Raw genomic sequence first — 26,666 nt, 5'->3', positions numbered from 1 at the left:
TTCAGAGACCATGTGGCTGACTTCAAAGGGTCCCTGAGGAGGAGGGATGGCACATGGCACGGCCGTGGGCCGGTGACCGTTCTGGGGTCCCAGCCTGGAATCCCTGTCCCGCTGTAGTAAAGGTACGAGGAAGGGGGCCAGGGAGGGGAATGGACCTGGGGGTACAAGGCAGTAGCCGGCAGGGCCCGCTGCGAGGGGACGGAGAGGTGGAGCCGCGTGTGTCGTCTGTGTTCTGTGAGGTGCTGAGGCCGGAGCCCGGGGTCCTGTGGGCTCCAAGGTGGGGAGTCCCACACCCTGAGAGAGAAAGCGGGCTTCTCACCACCTATCCAAACCATGAGGGGAAACTTGGGGTCCAGATGAGTCCCATTCTCCTGGGCCCCAAAGGGTGGCGTGCCACAGGCTGGGATCTAGGTTTCTGGGGCTCTGCCTACAGGCTGTGCGAGCCGGGCAGGTTCCCCGCCCTTTCAGATGGATTTTCTCCCCTGTAAAATGGGCAGGTGCCACTTTGACCCCAGGAGTTGCAGCTGGAACAGAGTGTGTGGCACTTGGTACTTGGCGGAGATGTGCCGAGGGTCTGGGCACTCGCGGGAGGGCGTGAAGCACCGGCTGTGTCTGTGGCCTTGAGGGGAAGAGGAGGCGGTGAGGAAAGAGCCACCCATCCTCCCCCTCCCCAGGGACCTGCATCTGAGTCCTGGCAGGCGCTGAGCACTGTTTCCCACAGGGATGCTGGTGACTTGGGACACAAACCTCACCAGGGCGGGACAGGAGAGGGCTGGGATGATGTCACTCGTGTGACAGGAGGAGGTCCCCTGCCGGTGTGCCCACGTGTGTGTGTGTGTGTGTGTGTGTGTGTGTGTACTCATGTGTGTGCGTGCAGGGGCGTGTCAGGGGAATGACCCACTAGTGCCCACCACCATCGAGGTCTGGGGTGGCAGGTTACAGGCATGACCTCCAGGTCAGGCGCCCAGGGACCCAGACACCAGGTGACCTGGGCACGTGTCCATGTAACAGGGCTGAAGCTGGTGGGGGCTGCAGAGTCCCGTGGGCATGGTCAGGGCCGGGGCGAGCGCCCCTCCTCACTCGCCTGCGTCCTAACCGACACGCTGCTCCCTAACCCGTCACCTAGGGACAATCCTGGGCTGAGCTCGTGCAGAATCGACTCAGCCATTTCTCCAGCTTCCCCTCCTGGGGGTCCCGCGGTCGGCTCGTTTCTCCAGGTTAGGGGAACAGGGGGCTCACAGGCTGGAATGCAGGAAGCCGGGGCTCTCTGCTGCAGGCGCCGCTGTGTTCAGGGCTCGGGCGATGCTGCCGCCGATGACTTGGGCCATGTAGCTGAGCGGTCAAGCACTGAGGCCAAGTTTCACATCTGGCCTTGCGTCCTGCTGGCCACTGATGGAGGCAGAGGTCCCTGTCCTGCCTGTGCTTCAGTTCAAGTGGAAAGTGGGGACAAGGACAGCAGCTACCTGGGGAACCGTGAGAAGCCAGGGACACGGTGCCTCTCAGGGGCCCCTTGCTTCTGCAGAGGGACTCGGGACAGCTGACCACTCCCTGGCTCTCCGAGGGAAAACTGTGTCCCCAACCAGGCGCCTTTGTCAATGGCTCCCAGCCTGGGGGGGGGGGCCCATGCTGCAGTCCCACCTAGGGCTTTGCTGGCATTGGCCCTGTGCCCAGGGGATGGGGCCAGGTGCCGCTGACATCATGCCTGTGGCCAGGAAGGCCAGTCCCTTAATAGTTCAGTATTCATAGCCTCTGTGCTCCTGTGACAACTTTATAATTTTTTGGCACATCTGTGCGCTTCCCACATGATTATTTTCTCCTTTTTTTTCCCCACATGATTGTTTTCTTAGTCTCTACTACAAATGGAACCTTTACAAGAATATATTTTAAAAGGAAAACTTGTCTCAGTGTTGGAGACACTGATTGTGAAGGATTCAAACGGTGGCTCTGGCACTTACTAGCTGTGTGACCTTGGGGTCAGTACTAACCTCTCTGTGCTTCTGTGTCTTCCTCTCTGGCACTGGGATAATAATAATGGTCCTACCCTCCAGAGTTTTGAGGATTAGGTGGTTATAATATGTGAAGCTCAGAGCAATGCCCGACCTCGTGCGAGGGCCAGGATGCCTCAGCCGAGTTGTTCTTATCATGAGCATTATTAAGGAGAAACCAGCATCACTTGCTATCGGTGGAAGCAACTATAAACATAGATATAACAAAGCTGCCCTGGGCTGTTGGATTCCAGCTGGTGTCTGCAGCCTGCAGAGGCTCCGAGCTGGGGACCTGCTTGGGTATTTAAAAGGACTGTCTGGGGGTGTCAGAGAGCCTTTGTGAGCCAGCGCCAGACACTTTCCTCTTGGCCTGAGTGGGAGGTCTGAAGACAGGGAGAAAAGGGAACACTCTCCACTCAGTGGCCGGGACAGTGCCACCAGCAGCCCAGGCTGGCCCCGTGGAAGTGCCGGGCCAGCAGTCATGGCCTGGGCAGGGACAGACTGGTATTCCCACCAGGGCCCGCTGCTGGCGTGTGGCCTGGGCTGGTCTCTCCACCTCCGAGTCTCCAGTCCTTACTTGAAAGAGGCACATCATGTCCCTCCCCAGGCTGCTTGTGGGGAGGGTGAGACGGCAGGTCAAGTCCTGCAGGTCAAGTCCTGGGCAGGCTCCCAGCCTCCACGCCGTCCTCCATGGGAGGGCTGGAGACAGTGGGTGGGGACAGGGCTGGGCGGGGCAGGGGAGCTGGAGGGCCCCAGGGGGTGTGGTGTGGCCACAGAGGACCAGGTGGGTCTCCGCCCGTGGCTCTGGGCTCACGTGAGCTTTTTCTGTTCTCAAAGGCCGAGGGAGGCAGTGGAGGGTGCCGGTGCCCCCGACGACGGTCAGGGAGCTGCGGTGGCCTCTGTGCACCGCCGTCATCGAGGGGCCAGGGGGGCTCGGGCGGAAGCTGTCTAACGAGCAGCCAAGGTGGCAGGGGTGGCCTGCGCGGCCCACGCTGGCTGAGCAGAGCAGTGAGACGTGACAGGAGGGGTGAGGGGCCTGCCCGGGCCTCCCCACACGCCCGCGCCGCCAATTTGCCGGTGACCCTGTCCTGGGCTCTTAACCTCCATCCTCAGGGCTCCTGTCTGTCGAGGGGGGAGGGCAGAGCTGTTGCCGGTGGCTTCAGAGGGTCCCGGCAGAGGCGGCTCAGGGCTCGGAGGGAAGCCAAGGTCTGTTGGGATTCGCAGTCTGGCCTGGGGCACATCCTGGTGCCACTCTGGGTCTTGGTTTGCTCATGGGTTCCTAGGGCTTGGTTTGGGTGATCCCCGTGGCTTCAGCCTTGGGGACAGATTTTGCTGGCTGCAGAGAGAGTCTGGCTGGTGTGGCTGAGGATAACGGAGCCGGGGAGCACTCCTGCCGGGGGCACCCTCTCAGCACCTCCTGCCTGACCTGGGCGGGGAGGGCTTGCATGGGCAGAGGACTGTTTTGGTGCCCATCACAACAGGTATGAATCCCGGCTCCATCAGTGCCCCTGTGTGACACTGGACAAATGTCAGTGTCCCTCCTCCTGAGCTTCAGTCTTCCCATCTGTAAAACGGGGACAGGGGCAATATGCTGACAATGGCTGGACCCAGCGTCCGGCTCCCAAGGTTCCCGAGGAATGGAAATGGTAGCGTCGATCGCGATGAGGTCTGGCGCTTGGTCTTACTGTGCAGATTCGGAACTGGGCAGCCGCAAGGTAACACAAAGGTGGGGAGGCCAGGGCAGGCCAGCGCTCTGGGAGCGGAAGGGTTAAGTCTCCATGGAAACAGGCATGCATTATTTACATGGCCTAATGAATAAAACATTTATGTGGTAGGCTAATAAATTCCCTCGCACAAAGCAAAGTAAGCTATGATTTAAATATTGGCCTCCGCTGGCTGGCTGAGTTATGGAGCCTGCTCAGGGGGACCCTCTTGGTTTTATACCTCCATCCGCTGGAGGGAGGGGGAGGGGGAGAGGAGCGGGGGAGGGAGAGACCCTCCCTGTCGTGTCGAGTGGCTTTCTGGGCCTGTCTGACTCAAGGCCTGCACCTCTGCTGCTCCGTGCTGGGCTCCGTCCCTCCCAGCCCAACGCGGAGCACCCTCAGGGTCCTTTTCCCGGAGCTAGAGCTGTGGGGGGTGGATTCGGTGACAGGTGGGGCTGGTCCTTGCCCCCGGGATGGGCTTTTGTAGGACCGGTGGCACAGGGAGGACGGCCTGCTAGGGTTTCTTGGGGGTTTCCTGGGGAGGCGGGCCACACCTCTGGGGTGTGAAGGGCGGGGAACCTGCACCAGGTCCTGTGAGCTTGAGGAGGGCTGGGAGCTGGCCTCCTGGGGACGTCTGGGTCAAGGGTAGAGGGAAAGAGGGGCAAGCCCGGAGCGAGAGGGTGGCCATGGGACAGGAACCAGGAGTGTGTAGAGAGCGGGCAGGAGGTGAGTTGGGTGCTTGGGGAGAATGGAGCTGCTCCCCCCGGCCACCTGCCCTTGTGGGTGTCACCTGTCTGGGTTACCTCTTGTCCCCTCTTGTCACTTCTTAACTTGCTTTTCCTTTTCTGCCCCTTCTCTTTCCCGTCCCCCTCCTCCTTTCTCTGTTGCATCCTATCTCTGGCTCCCTGTTTCTGTTTCCGTCCCTCTCTGCAGACCTCTTTGCTCGGTCTCTCCCTCTTTCTGGGCTTCGACGTCTTTGTCCAGGTCAGATTCTCTCTTTGTCTCTGTCTCGGTGAGTCTCTGCCTGTCTCTTTCTCTCTCTGGGAGACCCTCACTGGCAGGGCATGTGGCTATGCCTGGACCCAGCTGTGGATCCCACTGGGCTCTGAGGAAGGGGTCTGTGGAGGAGGATGGGGCTTCCTCAGGCCTGGGAGATTGAGTGTTGTCTGAGGGGTGTCGTGGGCTGCAATGGCCCTGGGAAAGTGGGCTCAAGCACCCGCCACACCGACACTTGGGGTGTCCTTGGGTTCCGTCGGCCAGGAGGCTCGATTCTGTCCTCAGGAAAGTGGCAGCCACAGAGTGAGACATGGAGTGGTCTCTGGGGAAACCTGAAAAGAGGGATTTAGACTTTGAGCAAATTTACACCGAATGAAGTCCCACTGGCTGCTACCCTAGAAACAGAGCAAGGCAGTGGTCCAGGCCCCAAGTAACAAAGGCACACACTCAGCACAGTCCTGCTCCTCTCCAGCCACTGGGGCCTCGGTGAGGGGCCCATCCCCCTGGAGATGGCAGGAAAGGCTGACTAGGACCATCACCTGAGGCTGGGGGTCTTCTCTGAATGGCATCCGTAGGGGTTGAAATGTCCAAGGAGATGGCTTTGCTCATGTCTGGCACCTGAACTGGGATGGGAGACTGAGGCGGGACAGGCATCACTGTCTCCCTCTTTTGCATCTCTCTGAAGGGCCAGCTTGGGCTTCCTCCAAACATGGCGGACTTGGAGTAGGTAGCTGGGTTTCTGTGTTCGGCCGGCTTTCCAGATGTGAGCATTCCGTCAGAAACTGCGGGTCCTCTCAAACGTCAGGCCTGGAAGTGGCCAGGAAGCACCTTTTCTAAATTCCTTGGGCAAATCTGTGATGGACCAATCCATACTTAAAGGAGGTGGAAGAAGCGACTCCACCCTTGCTGGGAGAACGGCATGCACATCCAGGGCAGGACTCGGTGACAAAGGACCACATCCACCCGGTGTCATGGTAGAAGGGAAAACCTATTTCCTTCTCCCTGAGCCGGGGTCAGATAGACTCAGAGGCCACAGTCTTGGGGTTCACATCTCAGTCAGTTCTCACTAGCTGTGTTCCCTGAGCAGGAGATTCAGTGACTCAGTGCCCAACTCCCACCTCCGTAACGTGGGAATCGTCATGGTAACGGCCTCACGGTGCTGTTTTGAGGGCTGTGGGATTCAGCATGTGTCTATGCCCCTGGCCACCTCCAGTCTTAACTATTCTTTTTTTTTCTCTTGCCTTTCTCCGGCCCACAGGGGCCAGCCAAGTCCTGCAGTAACTCCCATGGACCCTCCTAGCCTCTGAGTTCCTTCTCATACCCACCAAGGCCTGGAGAGCTGGCTTCTCCTGCCCCTTCAACTCCCAGGGTGACAGCATTAGCCCTTTCAAGCCTTTCAAAACCAACTGGAAGGTGAAGCAGCCGCCACGGAGGAGACAGCAGGCCACCCTCCCTGTCCCCACGGTGGGCTCGCATCCTGGAGGCCTCCGTGCAGAGGTGCTGGGCCCCAGAGGGCTGATATCACCCCAGAGGTGAGGACAGCGGCAGCAGAGACGGTGGGCACGGCACCTCCCTACTGCAGGAGAGGTGAGGAGGCTGAATTCTGGAGAGGACCGGCTCCCACGGGGCGGGAGCATCCGTGGGCGGCGGCCAGCCAGGCAGGCCAACCTGGCCGTCGGGTCTGTGGGCGGTGGAACCAGCCTGCTGGGACTCCTCCTGTGGATCTGCCACGACCCAGCTCTGCAGAGGCACATAGGTCCTTTCACCATTCTGTACCCCATTTCCTCTTCGTCAAAGGTGGGATGTCAAGAGGACCTACCTCATGGGGCTGCTGGGAGCATTAGATTAGCCAACGTCTGGGTGGCGCCCAAGGGCACCGGGCACACCGAGGCCTGCGCTCTGGGTCGCACACTCTGGTGGGCGCTGTGTTTGGGAGGATCCCGCAAGGGCAGGGGAGTGCTCAATGTCACTGTAACCAGGAATGTGTGTTGAGGGAACTAAATTTGCCCTTGACTGGTGGCATCTGGGTGTTGGGGACATTGCTTAGCCCTCCTACCAACCCTGCCAGAGAATTCCTTTCATCTCCATTTTATAGCAGAAAAAGAGGCTCTGGGAGCTGAGATGACAGGCTGAAGGTCCAGAGTGGGGCCCTCCCTGCTGGCATTTCCTGTCCAGCACACCACACTGCCCGGGCCCTTGGCTGAAGGGTGCTGTTTGGGGATTTTGGTGAATTCCTGACCTGCTGTAAGCCTGAGGGAGCCAACAGAGCCGTAGAGGTTTGGAGCGGGGCAGACCTTCAGGGGGGCCGTCTTTGCATCCTTGTTTGCCCTAGAGAAGAACCACCCTACATGCCTCCTCCTCCTCCTCCTCCTCCTCCTCCTCCTCCTCCCCATCCAGAGCCTCCGCATGCACGAAGCCCGGAGAAGGGTCTCTGGCAGGTCTCTGGAAGGGTCTCTCACACTGAGGCTGGGCCCCCACACATAGAGAATTTGGGATCACAAATGCATTCAAGATCCTCCCTGGAAAACTTGACAAAGACGGAAGCTAACAGGGTTCCTTCCCTTCAGCAGGATGGACACCCATGACCAAGAGCAAGGGCTTCTGTCCAGCTTCAAATACTGGCCACCCCACCACTTGCTCAGTGACAGGACATCCACTGCTCAAGGGAAAACTGTGGCATCCCAATAAAGCCATGCATCTAGACAGCAAGCCACCTAGTAGCAGCACCAGGGATTGCAGATGGACCATGGACCAAAAGCTCAGAAACTGTGAACCAAAATAAATCTCTTAGACTTTTTTCCCAGCATTTTGTATTTTTCCACAGTGATGGAAAGCACTGTGTGATCTTAGGCAAGTAATGCAAACTCTTAATGGCTCACCCGTCCTCTATGAAATAAAGGGTGACAATACTTGCCTCTTAGGGTTAAACCTATAGGGGACAGAAAAGAGAAATTAAACTGCTTTGCATATGCCTTGCTAAATAGATTTTATTTTGGACACATGTAAATATTTCGCATAAGTTTAAAACAGCAATCTTTTGGAAGCGAAATAAGACAAATTTCTCTAAAAGAGTGACCAGTTATTGGGTGGAATAATCACAAAAAGAAACTAACCCAAGTGAGTTTTAAGATACAGGAATTTGGCCATTTGTCAGCAATGAGATATACACTAAGGACTAAAGAACTATAAAAACAATCCTAAACTAATTTCAATAATCACATTATTGTTGAAATGTTGGTTCTGTTATTTTAGGACTGTTGTGTGCATGGAGTAAGATGAAGCAAGTGAGTGTGTTAGTCAGCTTCCTGTTACTGTGACAAAATACCTGAGATTATCAACTTAAAAGGAGGAAAGGTTTATTTTGGATCATGATTTCAGAGGTTTCAGTCCATGGTTGCTTAGCCCCATCACTTTGGGCGTGTGATGGCACAGTACATGATGGTGAGAGCATGTGGCAGAGGAGGCCTGTTTGCCTCATGGTGGCCAAGAAGCAAAGACAGTGACAAGAAGGGGATATGGGCTCAATAACCCCTTTAAGGCCATGCCCCCCAATGACTCAACTTCCTACAACCAGGCCCACATAACGGTCCCACCTCCTCCCAGTAGTGCTATGTGCTGGGGATCAAGCCTGTAGCTCATGGACCTTTGGGAGACATTTCAGATCCAAACTAAAGCAGTAACTGTGTTCGTGTCACTGAGGACTGGGGTCTTTCACACAGAAGAAAGGAGGCGTAGCTGTGTGACACGTGAAGGCAAATAAAACCACTGCAGTCCTGTATTTGAGTTGGAAGTAGTATAAATTAGTGATGTATTTAATCTAAAATATTCGAAAGAAAATCAGATTGCCCATCTCTGCTAATTGAAAAATACTGAACCCAGTGAACAACCCGGAGCTCTGAGCACCCCTAGTACTCAGATTAAGTTCTCCCAGTGCCATTTCCCCTAGAAGTTAAGAAAACGGATGATTCCACGTCTGCAGTAGGAAATGCACAAGACAAGCCTGGAATACTGTCTTACCAGAAGTCAAAGGCACGATCTTCCAGGGTCGTATCAGAAGGACTCAGAATCAAACCTGAGAAAAGATGTGAACTTGCGACACCTTCCCGCCTCCGCCTCCTGAGATGCTGGGATTACAAGCACGTGCCACATGTGCCCAGATGAGGGCACAACTTGAACACACACAAGGATAACAGCTGCGGGGCATTAAGGCTCATCAAATGTCTGAATTTATGTCTAAATTCCTGAGCTCAGAATGATGCCACCAAACCACACACACACACACACACACACACACACACATGTGAATAAATAAATAAAACAAGCCAACACTCAGGTCAAATTGGAGAATGTTAGAGAGCTATCACTTTATTTTGAAAACCTAAAGGGAAAGAATGAAGTACTGTGTTACCACATAGTGTCTGAGTGAACATTACCTCAGACAGCCAATCAATCGATGAAGGGAAATTTCTCTTTATAGATGTTATCCAGATAATAAATGAGAAGGGAGTGATAATTGGAATATAACTGTTTTTCAACCTCTAATGAAATAAAGGATGTAGACAATGGGCTTCAATGCACACAAACATCTCCAAAAGTACAATAAAATAAAATAAAATAATTTTGTGTCTTTTGATTGGAATGTGCCATGATACTTAGAGGGTAATGTTGACCAAAAAAAAAAAAAATCAAATATGTTCAAGTTTTTAGATCAACTACCAACTTATAGGAAATATGGAGGATTGAAGAACATGGCAAATACTACCAAAGGATGCAATTAGCAAAATCTAGCCTCATGAATATTCTTTGGGACAAATGATCTGATTTCTTTATTGATGTATTTGGTGCTGGGGGTTTAACCCAGACACAGCTAACCACTGAGCCACACCCCCAGCCTTTTTTATTTTGAACAAGTTCTCACTAAGTTGTTTTGGACCTCACTGAGTTGTTGAGGCTGGTCTTGAACGTGTGATCCTCCTGCCTCAGCCTCCCGAGTCATTATAGGCATTATAGTTGGGTTACTGGCGTGCACCATCATGCCTGCCTATGATCTGATTTCTTATACAAAACATTACAAAGAAAACAAAAGAGATGGAACAAAATCTGTGGATTAAAAGAGACCAAAGAGATACATGAATCAATCATAGTATATAGACCTGATTTGTTTTTTAATTCAAAGTATAAGAAAATTTTATAAGGTGATTTGTCAAATATGGCTTAACTGGATTTTATGATAGTAAAGAATTATTAATTTTTTAGGTGTGATGGCACTTTAGGAGAACACCTGGAAGAGACACAACTGAAATAACAAATGACCTGATGGGATGTCCGATATTTGGTTCAGAGTTTCCCAGGAGGCAGGAGGCGGGTCATGGCTCACACGAGACTCTGTGAGTTGAGAATCGCTAGCCCTGGTGAGGTGCATTCTCCACTTTCATTTTGAACAGGGAAACTCTGTATCATAAACATGGAAATTTGAAATTTTATGTAATGAATGAGTTTGAATTTAAAAGAAAACAAAAAGCAAGTCAGTAACTCCTGGTCCCTCATGTCATCCGGGCAGGGACCACTTGGGACCCCGAGGCTGCCCCCGCTCTGCCTTTCACTGAAAGGGCTCTGTGCGTTTCTGAGATCTGCGTTCACTGTTTTCTTCACTGACCACCCTGGTTCCAGGGACTTTCTACCAACTTTCCTAGGCAGTCCTTACTGAACCGAGAGGGAGGTGTCCCGGGGGAACGGGTAGCATCTGTCGGGTGCTCTCACCCTCTGCCGGGGACCTTGCTGGGCACGGGCTGTGCGCTCCCTTCTTTCCACGGCCCTGCACACAGACACGGGAGCAGAGCAGGAGAGGATGAGCCATTTGCAGAGGATGATCTGGAATTCCAACCCAGGTCGACCGACACCCACAGCCACACTCAAAAATCACCACGATCCCACCCCAGGTGTGGGCAGGGAGACGGGTTCCCATGGCGTGTGTGTTGGGGGGAGCTGGCAGTGGTTGGTGGGGGCGGTTGATGGTGAGACCACAGGGCCACAGTCAGGCCTGGGAGAGGTCAGGAAGTCAGGAGTCCAAATGGCAAGAATCTGGGGCCTTGAGGGGGTCTGAGGTTCTGGAAAACCAAAGCGAGAAGGACCGCGGTCGAGGGTGGACGTAGGCGGCTATTGGTGACTCCAGAGAGAGCAGCTGGGCGCCAGGGATGTCCTGGGGGTGTGCGGGTGTGGAACCCGGGGAAGGGAGGTCTGGGATTCCGCCCGCTGGCTGGGGCCTGCTTCTCTAGGCTGAGGTTTCCCTTCTACCCTTAATTCCCCGAGTTTTACAAGCTCAGATGTGGTTTGGACACAGTGGTGCTTCTGGATTCGGGGTCCTGCTCCCCATCCCAGCCTGTCATTCCACAAGTGGGGAACGTCGGGCCCAGGAGCTTCGTACTGAGGGATGGAACGAGTTCAGGTGCGGACGATCATGTTCAACCACATTTTAATGCAGAAGTCACGGGGGGGTTAAGTGTTAGGAAGGCCCCCCCCCTTGGGGAACACAGCGGCCCATCTAATCGTTGTGTTCTGGGGTCCACGTTGCAATTCAAAGCCCAGTTTCCTGCCGGGCACCCTCTACTGTCTTCTCAGGGACCCCGACGCCAACTTAACTTGGCGGTTTGAACCTGTTCCCACCCTCTCTGTCCCTTGGGGCCTCTCTCTCTCTCAGGACCTGGACATCGTATCTCCAGGTGTCCTTTTCTCAATTGCTCCAAAAAGAAACTCCTGCACTGTTTTGACTCTCCATATTTTCTTCTTGATTTTTGTGGGGACCTCAAGTTTCCAGAATCCTCTAGGCCTCCTGCTGGTGGCTCCTGTCTCCCTCTCTGAGGTGGTCCTCAGATTCTGCTCACCTCTGGAGTCCTGGGAGAGGAACTCAGTCCACGGCCCGTCCACACCCCCCCTCCCACAGCTTCCTCAGTGTGCTTGGGACTCTTCCTCCAGGACATTTCTCCACCCAACAGGTTGGTAAATTGTTGGGCCTGGTGCTCAGAGAGTCGGCAAGGATAGGCTGGGCCACCGTGTCCCCAATTCCAGCTCCTGTCCCCCTGGCCCAGCGACTTGTACTGTGCCCTCTGTCTGCAGAGATGGCTGCCAGCGGCTCCTCCCAGCACCGTGCACCTGTTTTCATCCCACCAGATGCGGGGCCTATGTCCCCGCGCCCTGGAGTCCGGGCTGCTGACCTAATGGACCACAGCATGTGGCAGAAGGGAAGTTTTGAGGTCACTGAGCGTAGCCCTGAGAGGCCCCGTAGCTTACACATCAGCTCTGAGGGGAGCCAGTGGCCTTATAAGTAAGTCCATGGCATCTTGCAGGAAGGCGAGCGCCATGTGCAGAGGCCCAAGTGGAGTGAAAACTGAGGCCCAGTCAGCCCCGTGGGACCCACTGCCCCAGCAGCACCTGGCCACTTGGGCCACCCCAGTGACCCCAGCTGTGTGAGGACCCCTGGCTTAGTCAGCCTCTACGGAGCCACACACGCCAATGCCCTAATTCCTGACCCACTGGATCCTGAGAAATGAAAGGGTCTCTGTTTTCGGCCACCAAATTTGGGGCTGTTTGCAATGTAGCATTAGATGAGTGAGACAGTTTCTGTCACATATCTAGGCCTCGTTGGGGGGGGGGTCAGATGTCCTAATCAGTTGAGGTCAGAGGTCACATGCCCAGCACCTGGGGCTCTGGGGGAGGCAGACCGGAAACCAGGGTTTCAGAAGACTATGCAGCTAAGAATGTGGGCAGTCACCCAGCTTCCTGGATCTGCCACTGACCAGCAGGGTCACCTAGGGCCTCACTGGGTTGCTCTCTACGTTGGAAAATGGAGATAATAATTCAATCTATCTTCTCTCTCTTCAATTGAACTCTCTCCAGTGATGGAACTGCTCTCCACCAGTGCTGATAAATAGAGCAATCGCGGCCCTCGTGAGGCTGCCGAGCACTTGAAACGTGGTGAGGCGGAATCGGGACGCCGTCAGCTCAAAATGCACACATTTGTATTTTTACAAAAAAGGAATGTTAAATACCTCGTTGGTGCTTTTAATACCAATTCCATCCTGACGCAGCATTTTGTATTATTGGGTGAAGTGAAATATACAGTCACCCTTCCACATCTGCGGATTGTGTGTCTGTGGATTCAGCCCATTTTTGATAAAACATATTCCGAAAAAAATGTTGCATAGTTGCTGAGATGCACTCCACAGTTGGGCTGGGCTGGTTGCATCCGCACGGTCACGTTCAGGGTTTTTTTCTTCTCTACCTAATGCAACGTAACAGCGATTTCCACGGCGTTTACATCGTGGAACCGTCAGCACTTAGAGGTGATGTAACTTACAGGGGAATCTGTGCAGAGATGCTATGCAAATGCTGCATGTTTCACAGAAGGGCCTTGAGCATCTGCAGTTTGGTATCCTCAGGGGGTCCTGGAGCCAATTCCCCATGGATACTGAGAGATGACTGTGTTATTAAAGGCAATTTCACTTACTTTTACTTTTTAAAAATTATACAAGTGGCTTACGTTGTATTTCTTTGGGACAATGCTGATACAGTCTTAGAAGATTAAATAATGTGTGTTAAGTGCTTAGCACAGCACCTGGCCCGGGGAAAACCCTCAGTAAATGGTAGCTATTACTTTTGTAAATATTGTCCTGAGTAGGTAGATGGGAGAACTCAGATATTCACAGATTGGTGTCTGGGTTCCTGCCAGATGGGTCCCATTTAAGGACAGCTGTGTGCCGGTGACCATGAGAAGCTATATTAGGGTCCCACTGCATCCTCACAGTGGCCCTTGGAGAAGGTGTCCTTCTCCTTATTGGACAGATGGGGAAACTGAGGCTCAGGAAGGTGACGTGACTGACCCAAGTTTGCGCATCTGGTCTTATGCAGGGCGGGAGTTCTTCTCTGGTGCAAGTCATTTGTCTCAGTGGCTCTGTGTGCCCTGAGGGTCCCATCCAGGCTCGTTCCACCTCCGCTTTTCCCTCTTCCTCTCGCCTCCTCCAACCCGCTCCATCTCCTCTCTGAAGCCCGCGGGCTGCCTCCTTGTCCGTTGCTCCCTTCCTACCAAGGCTTCCAAAGGCGTGCATTTCTTTCTCCCAGTGTAAGTTGACTCTTTCCCACAAAGACACCACATACGTGGTTTCAAATGTTATTTTTTAACTTCATCAAACAGTGCAGTGCTCTGGTGCTAATGTCGATCTCTACAGCTCATTGGGTTTTTTAAAAGAATGGAGACGCAGTTCTCCTCTCCCGGCCTCAGCGAGGAAGACCGCGCTCCAGCCGGTGCCCGGAACCCTTGCGTCTCACCCCAGAAAGAGCCATAAAACACGCTCAGCGCGGAGCACGCGCCCATTTGACAAAGACAATTTGATTTGTCCACGGCTTCTAAAATATTCATCCCACTTTGATGGACTATCGTTTTATAAATATAGATTATCATTAACCGACACCGGCGGCGCACTGCTGGCCGACCCAGCGCCACGCCACTGGTTCGGGATGAAGACGTCCAATAAAAAAAATCATTATCTCTGTCTGCGAACCCTGATCTGTATCGTTTGCCTCATTTGCAGTGCAAGGGTCAGTAACTCACGCTAACTGCATCTGTTTGTGCATTTCACGGCCCGGCCACCCCCGCTGGGGAGATTGGCAGGATGTATCTCCAGTTTGGACCTGGGGAAGAAAACAGGGTGTGGGGAGGGGAGAAAAGAAGGCTCCAGGGCTCTGGTTGGGACATGCTAGGGGAACTGGGGCAATGGTTTCTGGAGGTGTGGAGTGCGTGGGCATGGGGCTTTGGGGCCTGGCGCCCGCCTCGTCTGCTTACTGGATAAGAGACCTTGGGCAAGTGAGTTAAACTCTGAGTCTGTTTTCTCAACTATGAAATGGGAATTATAATCATATCTATCTCCTACGAGACTGAGCTCAAAAAGCGTTTCCACCCTGGCCAGGCAACTTGGCACGGAGTGGACACTGGTTGTGAGGATGACGGTGGTGGTGGTGGTGGTGGTGATTGCTGCTGTTTGTCAACCTTGAACACCCTAACGAGTTGTTGGCCTCCCCGAACCTCAGGTTCTTCATGGGTAGAGCAGTCTCAATGCTATCTATGTCCAACAGTGCACCCCAAGAGCTCAGCACTTTGGGTGGTACCCTCTAAGCACCCAAGGGGGCCATTTGGTTTGAGCTCCACGGAATCCAGATGGAGAAAACGGTAACGCAATTGCCCCTAAGAGCCCCATCCCCCGCACTCTTGCCCTTTGAGGACTCTGAACGAGAGCCCAGGGCAAAAGTTTGGTTGAGGTGTCACGACGAGGTGTCACGCCAAGGCGGAGGCCAACTTGCCCCCTCCTCCTGAGCATTCTGGGTCTCGGTAAGACTGAGGGAGACAGGGAGGTGGGGGTGGGAGGGTCCATCAGACATTCCTCCGGTGCGCCATGCGCCAGGGCATGCAACTCAAGGTGGAATAAAAGATTCGCCTCAGCCCTGAAACACAACCCATCGGCAGCATTTCCTCTTACTTTAGCTGTTTGAATGAAATATACAGCCAGCTACGGGGAGCAAGCACTTGCAGAGGAATCTCCGGTGGAAGGTGGCCTGCGGGAGAAGAGAAATAGCAGGGTAAGTGGGGAGCTAGGAGCCCGTCGGTGAACCTCTCTCCACCCCGAGAGGAGCAGAATGGAGACGGGGACATCGGCTGTCATGCTGAAGCTCCGCTAGGGCCACCGGTGAAGCAGGTGGCCTAGAACCTCCCAGGGGGGCTCTGGTGTTGGATGCCTTGCTGCTCCTGGATCATGCCCACAAGTCCTGCTCCCAGAACTCATCCTGGCGGGGAGACAGCCCAGGGGCACACCGCCCCAAAGTTTATTTAAGTGAAAAAAAAAAAAAAAAACAACACCCAATCCGGAGACAAGAAGGAGTGTTACACCACTGTCAAGTGTTAGACGTTGCCATCAAGCAAAAAAAATTACATCCCGTCCTGACGAGCGACTAATCAAGGCATGGCGAACGGTCCTGCAATAAATTACTCCGGCGCGAAATAAACCACACAAACAGACCGATGATAATAAATGTAAATTATTTCTCTGAAGAAATTTTCTTGGTATATGAGTAATACGAACCATCAGGAAGGCGTCTTCCTTAACATTAATTACAGAAAATGACAAGTGAGCTGATGACTGGGAAGGCTCATTATCTGAGAACATATTCACAACTTTGCAATTTGCGCGAGATGTACTCCGGCTAAATTAATCTCCCTTCTTTGCATGAGCCTCTTCTAATTTTCATGTTATTAACAGGTTTGCAGTATCAGTCAGTGCTTGTCACTCTAATCAGGTTTCAGCATGTTCGCAAAAGCGAAGCGTCATTTATAAGGATAAGCCCTCATAATGGTGCTTGCTTTCATGTGGAGAATTCTACAAGGCTTCTTTTAATAAGGTACTTTAATCATCTCCTTTGCTCAACTTTTGGCCCCACTGTTCCTTTATGAAGAGTCATTAAAAGACTTTGAAGTTCATCAAGGAGGAAAAATTCATGACATTGTTCGGGGAAGGTTGGGGCTGGTTCCAAGGGGAAGCCTGGAGGGACCCGGGGCAAGAGGACAACTGTGGGTGACTAGGGACAACCTGTGCCCCTTGTCTCCACCAATCAATAACCCCCTGCGTTCACATTCCTGGCTCTCTGCTGAACCGAGACCCCCCGTGGGTAGTCCAGACCACAGGGCAAGGTTCGGGGCTGTGATGGTTAGAGGAGGGGCCGCCAGGTCAGCACTCCGGACAGCTCCCAGCAGGCGCCAGTCGCTCCGGCGTCTGGGCGCCCCTGGTTTTAGATCTGTGGCTGGGCTGCTTTTGCTTTGGCGCTTGGAGTCCAGACTGATTTCTCTGAATGCAGAAAGTCATTCTTTTTCTCAGCTCAGAGGGAAGGCTAAGTTTTCCGTCCTAACTGGACTGTCTGCTGGGTGCTCCCGACCTTGGTGGCTTGTAGCACAGTTACCCATGTGCCCTCTTTCTTTGCTCCATTGGGTGGGAGGGTTGCAGTTCGTTCTATTGTCAACACTGGCAAAGGTCCCCGTGCTCTGCTCAACTCCCTCAACGCTCTAGAGTCAGAAATGTCCCCACGTGTTTCCATCAACAGAGATGCATGGCGTTAGTTTGCCTCCAACGATCCTTGGTGGCCTCTGACAAACATTCTTAACTCACTGTTGTCACGGAGAATCGTTCTTGCTGGGGTGGCTCGTCTGTTAGTGGGAAGAGTACAGACGGAGGGACAAAGGCACGTCCCAGTCTGACTTAGTCACTGAACCATTCTGTGACCTTGGATGGGTCCCCTCTCTGTCTCTCTTCTGGTACCAGCTGCATCACTTTTAAAGGTTCTCCAGCTAGGATCTCTGCGACGGTGTCTCTGATGTTTAATGAAGCCCCATCTTTCCACTTGAAGATGGGAAAGGGTGGCCTTGTGTCCCAAGGTGGCCACAAAGTCAGTGCTCACAGGGCAAAAGTCTTTTTGTTCCCATAAGAATGCTTCTTCTCCCTGGAGGTGTGGGTTGGCTGTGTGGAGACCTGGGCTCTGTCCTGGCTGGACCAACATGGGGTCACTTCTGTGGCTAAACCTTTTGCTCAGTTCTCAGTGGCGGACCTTCTCTGAGTAACTGATGCTACTTGGCTCTGGCCCTGGCCCGAGCTGATGGGGCCACAGCTCAGCTCCTCAGAGTCTTCCTTGGAGAATCGGGAGTGGACCGAGGCACGTCAGGCAGTGCTGGTGGGTGCTGGGTCTGTGATAAAGTCATTCAAGAGCACCCGGTATGACCCAGAGGAGCAGAGAGGTAGGGAGGAGGAGGGAGAGCAGAGAGGAGGCTCACGAAGCCTCGTCTCCGGCACAGGTCCTTCTGGGAACCCTGGGGTTCTAGGAGGTCTCTCTGCATCTTAAAGCCATATTTCTTTTTCTGACTTCAGCTTGCTTAGGTGTGTTTCTGTTACTTTCAACTAAAAACAGTCAACATCACGGCTTCCCTGGATATGGGAGGCCCTGGCCTGAGGACCTCACAGCTGGCTCCACGCAGAGTGGAGCTCCCTAAGGAGGCCTGGGAATCTCCTGGACAGATGGTGGCCAGGCCCTCCGGCCCCAGCTGAGGACCAGGACCCCACTGGGTCTGAGAGGCTGAGCCCTCCTAGTGTGTGGGCTTGTGTTGGAAGGGTACGCAGCAGATGGCCCTCCATGTCGGGGGCGGCAGGAAGGACCCGTCAGCATTGGGTGGGTGTAATTTAGGACCAGAAATCTGGTATTTAGAAAAGTGGTTCTTTTCCTGAAACCTTGCTTATTTATTAGTGACCATGTCTCCAAGTCTCTTTAGAGGGGCTGTCCTGGCTCCGTTCTGTTGTGGGGCCTTGCGGGGCCACAGCATCACAGGAGGGACACCTCAACAGGGGTGGTAGCAGACCTATAGAAGGGACCTCAGAACACAGCCAGACACTTGCTTCAGTGCTCCTCCCACCAGGAGGGTCCTGCTGCCCCCACCCCATCTCTGCCTGGGAGGGCCCTGTGCTTCCCTGAGCCTCCTTTCCCAACCCACCAAGTTCACTCCAGTTCTTCCAAACAGGCATCGGAATGAGGTGTCTGGGCTCAACTTAGTGAGTTCTGACAGTCACCTCCAAGGTTAGGGTGCAAATCACGTCTCAGTGTGATAAATCTGTGTGCACTTTCTTCAGAGGTGCCAGCTGCACCTTCAGGTCAGGTGGCTCTGGTGGAGGCAGGACCCCTGGAGCACATGGTGGGCCCATCCTGCAGACAGAGCCCCCTGGCTCAGCTGGAGCAGCCTGGGGTCTGAGGATGGAGAGGGAAGGGGGCCCTGGAGTGGGCTGGGGCATAGCTGGGTCCACTCAGCACTCCGGACCTGCACAGGTCAAAGAGGCCCCGAGTACCAAAAAGTTGGGGGGAGCGGCATGTAAGATACAAAACAAAAACACCCTTAAACCGTCAGACAAGGGCAACAAGTCCCCAAGCTCTGATTCCCCCGTGATGGCTGATTTATTTACTTTTATTAAATATCCTTTCACTTCCCCTTCATTTGAAAGTATCTCTGCTTTATCACTGCTTTGGCAGATACCTAGGCTTGAGCTCACTCCACCTGAGAGCCCGCCCCAAGGCCTGGCGTCCCACGTGGGACTGCAGGTCTGTGTCCGTGTGCGTGTGATCATGAACTTGTGCATTTGTGTGTGCAGCGAGGTGGCCAGAGCCTCCCCTGGGGTGGAGCACACGTTCTCTCTCCTTCTCTCCCGGACACTAGGCAGGGGCCTGGCAGGGCAAGGTTTGGGGTGCAGCCAGAAGACGGGGTTTGAGTGGCCCAGGCAGCAGCTCGCCCCGACCCCGCAGATCTGATCCCGTGGCCCCTGGTGACAACACTTTCTCCAGATCCCTTTCTGGGAATCCAGACACGTCAGAAGACGCAGCTCTCATCCACCCCGGGCTCTGCTCAGCAGGCCACGTGCAGGGATGAGGTGTGAAGGCCACAGTCCTGGGATCAGAACAGAGCGGAGGAGGCACCAGACAGACAGGCAGTGCTGCTCCCTGCGCGGTGGTCCCTTGGGGGGATCTTCTTCTAATGACATCGTCGTTGCCCAGGGCTTCAGGGCTCACTGATGCTGTCCGCGTGGGATCCTGGAGGCCTTGCAGGAGCGGCGACTTGCCCTGGGCTGTGCAGTGAGTTGGAGTCCCCGTCCAGCTCCTCGGATACCTGGCCTCCCTGTCCTGAGGCCTTCTCCCTCCCTTGACCTTCTCCAGATGGTACAGATGCCTCCCTCCTCGGGCTGTGTCCTTGTGAATTTTTCAAATAGTCAGTCATCACCCGGAAGGCCAAGCTGAGAGTGTGGTGGCCAGCCTCCGGGAGGGGCCCCGGGACCTCCACCTCCTGGCACCCAGTGCCAGTAGAGTAGGGTGGAGGCAGCCCCCGGGGAGGCCGGGTGAGGAACTGGGGCTGATGATGCCAGCAAGACCGGACAGAAGCCCTCCAGCCCCTGCAGCTCCAGCCATACCTTGACGGTCGCCTCTGGGGACCCGAGGCAGGACACCCAGCTAACCACTCCAGACTCCTGACCCTCAGAAATTGTGGGCTAATAGCTGTCCTTCAGTCCCTACGAGTTGGAGTCTTTAGTCACACAGCAAAGGACAACTAGTAACTGATAGGCTGGCCTTCTTTTGTTGGTTGTTTAAACAGTAAGAGTGGAGGGTGGGATCAGCCTTGGACTCCCCAGAGTGGCATGACTTTGAGGGAAGGGGACAGAGCCAGAAGGACTCAGAAATGTCTCCGACTGAGGCACGAGACTTATCCAGGAGTAGGTGGGGATCCGGCCTTGAGAGGTGTCCTGGGGGAGGTCTGGACACAGAGGTGGCCAAGTCCCACCCTCTGGTGGCCCGCGAGGCAGGAGAGGAGCTTGTTCTCTGCGTGTGGGGACCTGTCACCTGGGTGGCTGAGGAAGGGAACAGGGAATGTCAGGCCCACCACGGGTGTGTACCAGGCCCTCAGTTGCTTTTTCCTGGCTCTTGTCATATGGCTGTCCCCATGTTCCTCATTTAGAAGGGGACTAGTGTCTCTCCCTCCAGGGGACAGGGGCTGGGTTTTGAAAAGATGACTGCAGCCATCAGGGAAGAGAGTGAACTGGGGGGCGAGGCAGGAGGCAGGGACTCGCAGGGCCCAGTGGAGGCAGGGCCGTGGGATGGGGGGAAGGGGCAGGATACCCTGCGGGGGTCAGGGAGAGGAGCGGTCAGCCTGGACATGGGCTGGCAGGAGGAGATTCCAGGATGGCTCAGGGTTTTCTGGTGGGGGCCTGGGGGACAGCGGCGGTGCTTTTCACCAGATGGAAGCTCTCGGAGGAGCTCCGGGGGGCGTCGTGGTAGAGACTTCTGTTGGGGACACATTGAGTTTCAGGTGCCTGCTGGACGTCCAGATGTTCAGGTGATATGGCATTTAGGGCCCTGGATGGAGCTGAGAGGAGCCATCTGGGCTGGGTCCTCAACTCAGTGATGCTCCAGAGACGGTGGGGGTGGACATGATTGCCTGGTGGTCGGGGGTGTGGCCAGGCCTGAGAGGTGATGTCCCATGGTGGGGTGGGAGATCACCCCCGAGCATGGGCCTGCACCAGGGTGGCTCTGGACTTTTATCCAGCACACTGGGTGACACCACCCTCACAGAGCCTCTGCTCTGACAGAGGCGGCCTCCAGGAGGGCCCTGCACCAGCAATGCCTGCCCCTGGGCCCGCCATCCCTCCCCACCAGGCCTCTGCAGCACCAGGCACCTCTCCTCCCCTTCCTCCTCCTCCCCCTCCTCCTCCCCCCCCCTCCTCCTCCTCCTCCTCCTCGGTGCCCCAGACCTTCCCCGAACCTTCCCCACACCCCCCTCCAGTGGGGAGGTTCCAGGAAGGTCTAACAACCACAGCTGGGGGACAGTGGAATGGGCTACAGAAGTGGGGACGTGAGTGGATCGTCAGGGATGTGGGGGGTGGGATCAGACAGCGCTGAGTGTTCCCTCTGGCTCTGAGCCCACGGAGCAGAACCTTCTCAGCTCATGTCTACTGAGCTCGCAGTGGATTCCAGGCCCCTCCCCCCTCCCCTCCCCCGTCTCCCCCCAGTCAGCCCCCTTCCTCCCCTGCCCTCCCCTCCCCTGCCCTCCCCTCTCCTCTCCTTCCCCGTTCTTCCAGACACATGGAAAAAGGAGGAAAGAAAAGCAAATCAGGGCAGTTCTCACTGGTGCTCCTCACACCCTGAGACTCACCACATGGGGGGCAGCGCGTGTGGCTCCCCGATGGACTGTGGAGACTGTCCTTTGAGGCAGCCTATGCCGCTGTTGGCCTTGCCCCCGCGCCTGCCCCTGCTCTGCCACCTCCTCTGACCCTGATGGACAGGGCTGGGCACCACCTCTCCCCGCACCCAGGTGGGCTGGAAGCAGGAGGGGAGCCCCCAGCCCAGACCCAAAGGCCCCCTCTCCAGTGGCCAGTGGGGGCCCTGGGCCTCCTGCAGGCAGGGTGGCCTCTCGGGGACCTGGAGGGGCACCGCCATCAGAGCACTGACAGCCAGCCGCCTCCCCTCTGCGCAGAGAAGTTCACCTGCAATAATGTCAGCGCGCGCTTCAGGCTGACAGAAATCCCACCGATAATTGGGAAGAAGGGAAAATGAAAACATTAAAATTTGCCATGTCATATGTTCACTTTTTCTGATTGCCTGATACCCACCGTCCACTGACAGATGCCGTATTATTAACACTTGATTAAAAATCACTTCAGGTTTGAACCAGCCCGTCGAGAAGGGAGCGTCTTGACAAGACTTGGGGTTGGTGATTGACAATTAGTAATATTCGGTGTGTCACAACACAGAGAGTGTGACTTATTGGTGCCGGTGTAATGCAACACATTTCATCTGAGCTCCTCAAATTGGTACATAGGAATAAGAAAGAAAAGATGGAGTCTCATTCACCGACTTTGATTACCAACAAAGGGGAGGTGGCACGTCCCGGTCCCGGCACGCCCGGCCTGGGTTCCCATCCATCGCGCCTCCCGCTCGCTCTGGGACGGAACCTCCGGAGCGGATCTCGCTGCAACCTGCACTTCCCCAGGCAGCCGAGGCCCCTCTGTCTGGAAATATGAAAGATCTTCACTCTGACGCTGCCTCCGTGCTCTAAATTACCAGCCTGCCCCTCTTAAAACAAAAGGCTTCTCATTTTTTAAAAATAAAACCATCATGTCTTGATTGACAGGCTACATCCTTTTCCCTGAGCTATTTTTTCTAACTTGGTGTCAGCGGGAGTTGGATTCACGATTCACGGGCTTTTTTTTTTTTTTTTTTTGTCTCAGTTCTAATTCAATTCCTTTTAAGTGCTTTTAAGAACAGTGCAATTCAAGGTCTTTCCTTTTTTGGGTCTGACCTGGATTTCTTTCTTCTTCTTCTTTTTTTCCTCTTGGTTTCCTTCTCTGCTGAGATGACCCAGGTGAAGAGCAGCCGTTTGCATTAGCGGGAGGTGATGGATTTCAGGAGATAAATCTCCGGGAACTTGGGCAGCAAAGGCCTTTGGTGGGATTTCCGTGTTGGCAAAGCCGGGCGCCTCGGAATAGGCTGAGAACCGCGTGGCAGGACGGTGCCACCTGCCTGCCCTGTGGAGTTGGCTTCTTGGGATTCACCACATCTCAACGGCTCTTCCTCTTTATTGTTGGCTTATCTTGGACTGCTCCCCGGCTGCCCCAGACCTCCCTGAACTCACAGGAGCAGCCCACACTGGTGGAATGAGTGAGGGAGGCTGAGGCCTCCGCCAGGGCTGGTGCAGCTGGTGCTGGGACACGGAGGCCCGGCCCCACTAGACTGTGGCCGGGAGTCCATCCTTGGCTCCAGAGCTCCCATTTCTCACCTCCCCTTGCCGCCCCCACTGAGCAGCATGGCCCCTCCAGCTTGGGTTCCCTGGCTCTGTTCCCAAGGGCCAGGCTTTGTGAGGGAAAGAGAAGTGACTTTCTGCAGGAGGTGACAGTGGGAAGCCTGGCCAGGCCCTGCCACAAAGGCATAGAGAAGATGAGGTGACTTTCTGAGAGGGGTCATTGTTCCTGCTCTCTCCGGACACTCCTGGCCAGTCCAGCCTTTGCTGGCCCTTCATTCCCTCAGTCAGTCAGTCAGTGAATGTTCACTGGATCCCTAACAGTAGTGTTAAATGACTCCGGGGCAGGGCGGGGGCTTCATACCCCGTTCCCTCCCAGGCCCCTCGGTCCTCAGCCCTGGACACGGCCTTGGACTTTCTGGTCTGGCTCTTGGGACTCTCTCGGGCCTCCCTTCAGGGACTCACCTAGAGCTCACCTGCTGTTCGCCACCAAGGTTGGCACACCCCAGCCGGCTTCCAAGGCCCACCCCACCCGGCCGTGGTGCTCCCCACTCCCCAAAGGGGACCAGACCAGAATGTCTACTGTGGTGACCAACAGTTAAACAGGCTTCAGATCACGTGTTAGGGTGCAGAGGAGCCTGTCTCTCCACTGCTCCGGCCCTCTGGGGGGCAGGGGCCATGACGGAGCCCATAGCTGTGTGCTCAGCCCCCAGGACAGGGACGCAGGGGCAGCACTGGCCGTGAGGATGCCAAGGGCAAATGGGTGCTTCGGCATTCATTAGCCGGGTGCCCTTGGACAGTCACTTAACCCCCTGAAGCTTCCTCACTTGTGAAATGGGGAGAATGATGGAACCTACTGCAGAAGTTCAAAGGCAAGGCTCCTAACACCGCGTGGGCCGTGGCCCCCTTCAGCACCGTGGGGGAGCCTGTGGGTCCTTTCCCAAAGCAGAGGTGTCCAAGTGCATGAGACTGTGGACAGGATTACAGGGAAGCCAAGGTCTTAAGTATCACGATCGCGGCCTTGAAACCCGAGCCACAGCCACTCGTGCACTTCTCTATGAACACACCAAATAGCAAGACCTGCTGAAGCTCTGAGCAGCGTCACGATTTCCAGGTGGGGACAAACGTTAAGGACATTCTGGGAAATCTGGAGCAATTGTACCGTGATGTGCAAAGAGCCATGATGGGTGTCTACCCTCAAGCTCCCAACAGAAGGGAATGCTGAATTTTGTGGGAGGGGGCACCAACGTTTCCCATTTAGGTTTGGGAGCCCTGTTCTGAGGGCCACACGAGAATTGGGGAGCAGAGAGAGGCAGCGATGGAGCCAGAGGTGAAGCGGGAGTGAAGGGGACAGCAGGTGGCAGGGTCAGATCTGGTGTGGGATTGTGGGGGTGGGGCCCTGGGTTCTGAGTGTGAGTCCTGGTTGTAATCTCCAGCAAAGGGCACGTGTTGTACAAACATCACAGTTAAGACCACAGCATTGTGTCACCAGCGGGGTCCACTTCCTAAGTGCCCACTGTCATGGCCCATGCTCATCTCACTTGCTATCTTGGTTAGTACAGCAGGCCTATGAGGTCATCTTTCAGATGTGAGAATTAGCACTCAGAGGGGTCATGCCACCTGCCCAAGGCCACACAGTTGGGAGTGGGAGAAGTCAGTGTCAAACTCAGGTAGGGCTAATTCTCAGTGTTTCTTTGGTGATGTTTAAAATGTTTATCTTATCATTTAGCAGGTTTAAAAAGCATCTCAGAGCCAGACACAGTGGCGCATTCCTGTAATCCCAGCGGCTAGGGAGGCTGAGGCTGGAGGATTGCAAGTTCAAAGCCAGCCTCAGCATAAAGTACAAAATAGGGCTGGGGATGTGGCTCAGTGGTTGAGTGCCCCTGAGTTCTATCCCTAGTAGCCCCCACACCTCCCCCAAAAGCATCTCATTATTTGATCTAAATCATTTGTGAAGTTGTCCCCTTCCCATGCTCTGACTTACTAAAGGTTTGGCTCCTGGGTGAGTTCCTTGCTCAGGTCCTGGGTCTTGGTCTTGGCACTAGTAGGAATTGGAGTTGCTCTCATCAGTTTAAATATTCTTTAAATTCTGTAGATATTTATGGAGTTCACAACAGTGAATGATTTGGAATCTTCATTTAGAAATTCCTCCCCACTTGCCAAACATAAAAAATACTCTAAGGATTATTTCTTGAGTCAGTTGCTTTATTTATGCTAATATTTATTAATAGTGGGGGTGCAGTATAAAAAGCAACCAACGTCCACATCATTAGGTGGCTGAGGATCCCTTCTTTGGAAGGGTCATTCTCAGACCTGGCTGATCCCCAGACCCCAGAAGACATTCGTTAAAAACACAGGCCCTGGATGCCCCTTGGAGATGCTGATTCCTCAGTACGGGGGGTCTAGGTCCCTGAATTTTTATAAAACCTCTGCTTGTGCATATGGAGCAGCTTTGGTAGAACTTTGTAACATCACTGAAAACCATAGGGAGTCCCAGAACAAAACATCAGAGCAGTTAGCAGAGTTCCGAACAAGATTCCCAGCTTCAGATTCTGCCTCTACAACTCACGGGCTGAATGTCTTTAGACAAGTAGCTTTACCTCTCTGAACCTCAGTTTTCTCTCATCTATAAAATGGACATGAGAGCATCTAACTCATGGTTCTGTGATGGAGATTAATGAGATCATGTGCATAATGCCCCAAACAGTATCTGACCCCTGGTAAGAGGTAAGTAAATAGTAGGAGTCCATTTTTGGTTACTATAATGGAAATACCTGAGACTGGATACTTCATAAAATAAAAAATTCATTTAGCTCACAGTTCCGGAGGTTCAAGAGTAGGATGCTGGCGATCGCTTGGTTCTGGCAAGGGCCTCATGGGACGAGGCAATACAATGGCAGGAACATGGGAGAGAAGGGGAGATATGTAGTAAGACAGGGAGCCAGAGCGCAGCTGGGGTCCTCTGGTTACTCCCTTTCAAATGCCTCCCAATGACCTAAGGCCCTCCCAATAGGCCCCACCTCTTAAAGGTACATCACCTGCCAACATGGCCACACTGAAGACCATATCTCTAACACTTAAGCCTTTGGGGACAAACTGCATCTCAACCGTAGCTTAAGTGACCACTGTTATTGTTGTTGATGCTGCCGCTGCTGCTGAGATTGCATTTGACAGGAGCAGTATTCAGTAAAGCATTTGCTCCCAAGAGCCTGGGACTTGGGTACCCGTCACGACTGTGTTCTTTCATAGGAAACGTGGCCATCTGGTCACCAAGCTAGCCGAACACCAGGGGTGTTGGTGGCAGGCAGAGGGGCCAACTCTGGAGCACGCTGGACTGGACCGGATGCCAGGGCAGAACCAGCTGGTTTCTGGGGGTCCCACTGTCATGCCCAAGGTGAACCCTGCAGTGTCTGGGCTGGCGAGGCTTGGATACCCTGGGGGCCCATCCGATGGGTGGGGGACAGTGACTGGGACATTACAGAGGGAAGCGACATGGCAGAGATGATAAGACAAATATTTGAATCCCAGATGTGTCATTTGATGGCTGGGCAATCTCACAGAGCCCCGCCACCTCTCTGGTTGATCCTATATATGCTTCAGGGGTTTAAAAACTAAAGATTATAAGGAGAA

The sequence above is a fragment of the Callospermophilus lateralis genome, chromosome 2 (assembly GCF_048772815.1).
Source record: "Callospermophilus lateralis isolate mCalLat2 chromosome 2, mCalLat2.hap1, whole genome shotgun sequence".
Taxonomy (NCBI): domain Eukaryota; kingdom Metazoa; phylum Chordata; class Mammalia; order Rodentia; family Sciuridae; genus Callospermophilus; species Callospermophilus lateralis.
Note: the sequence above shows the minus strand (reverse complement) of the source record.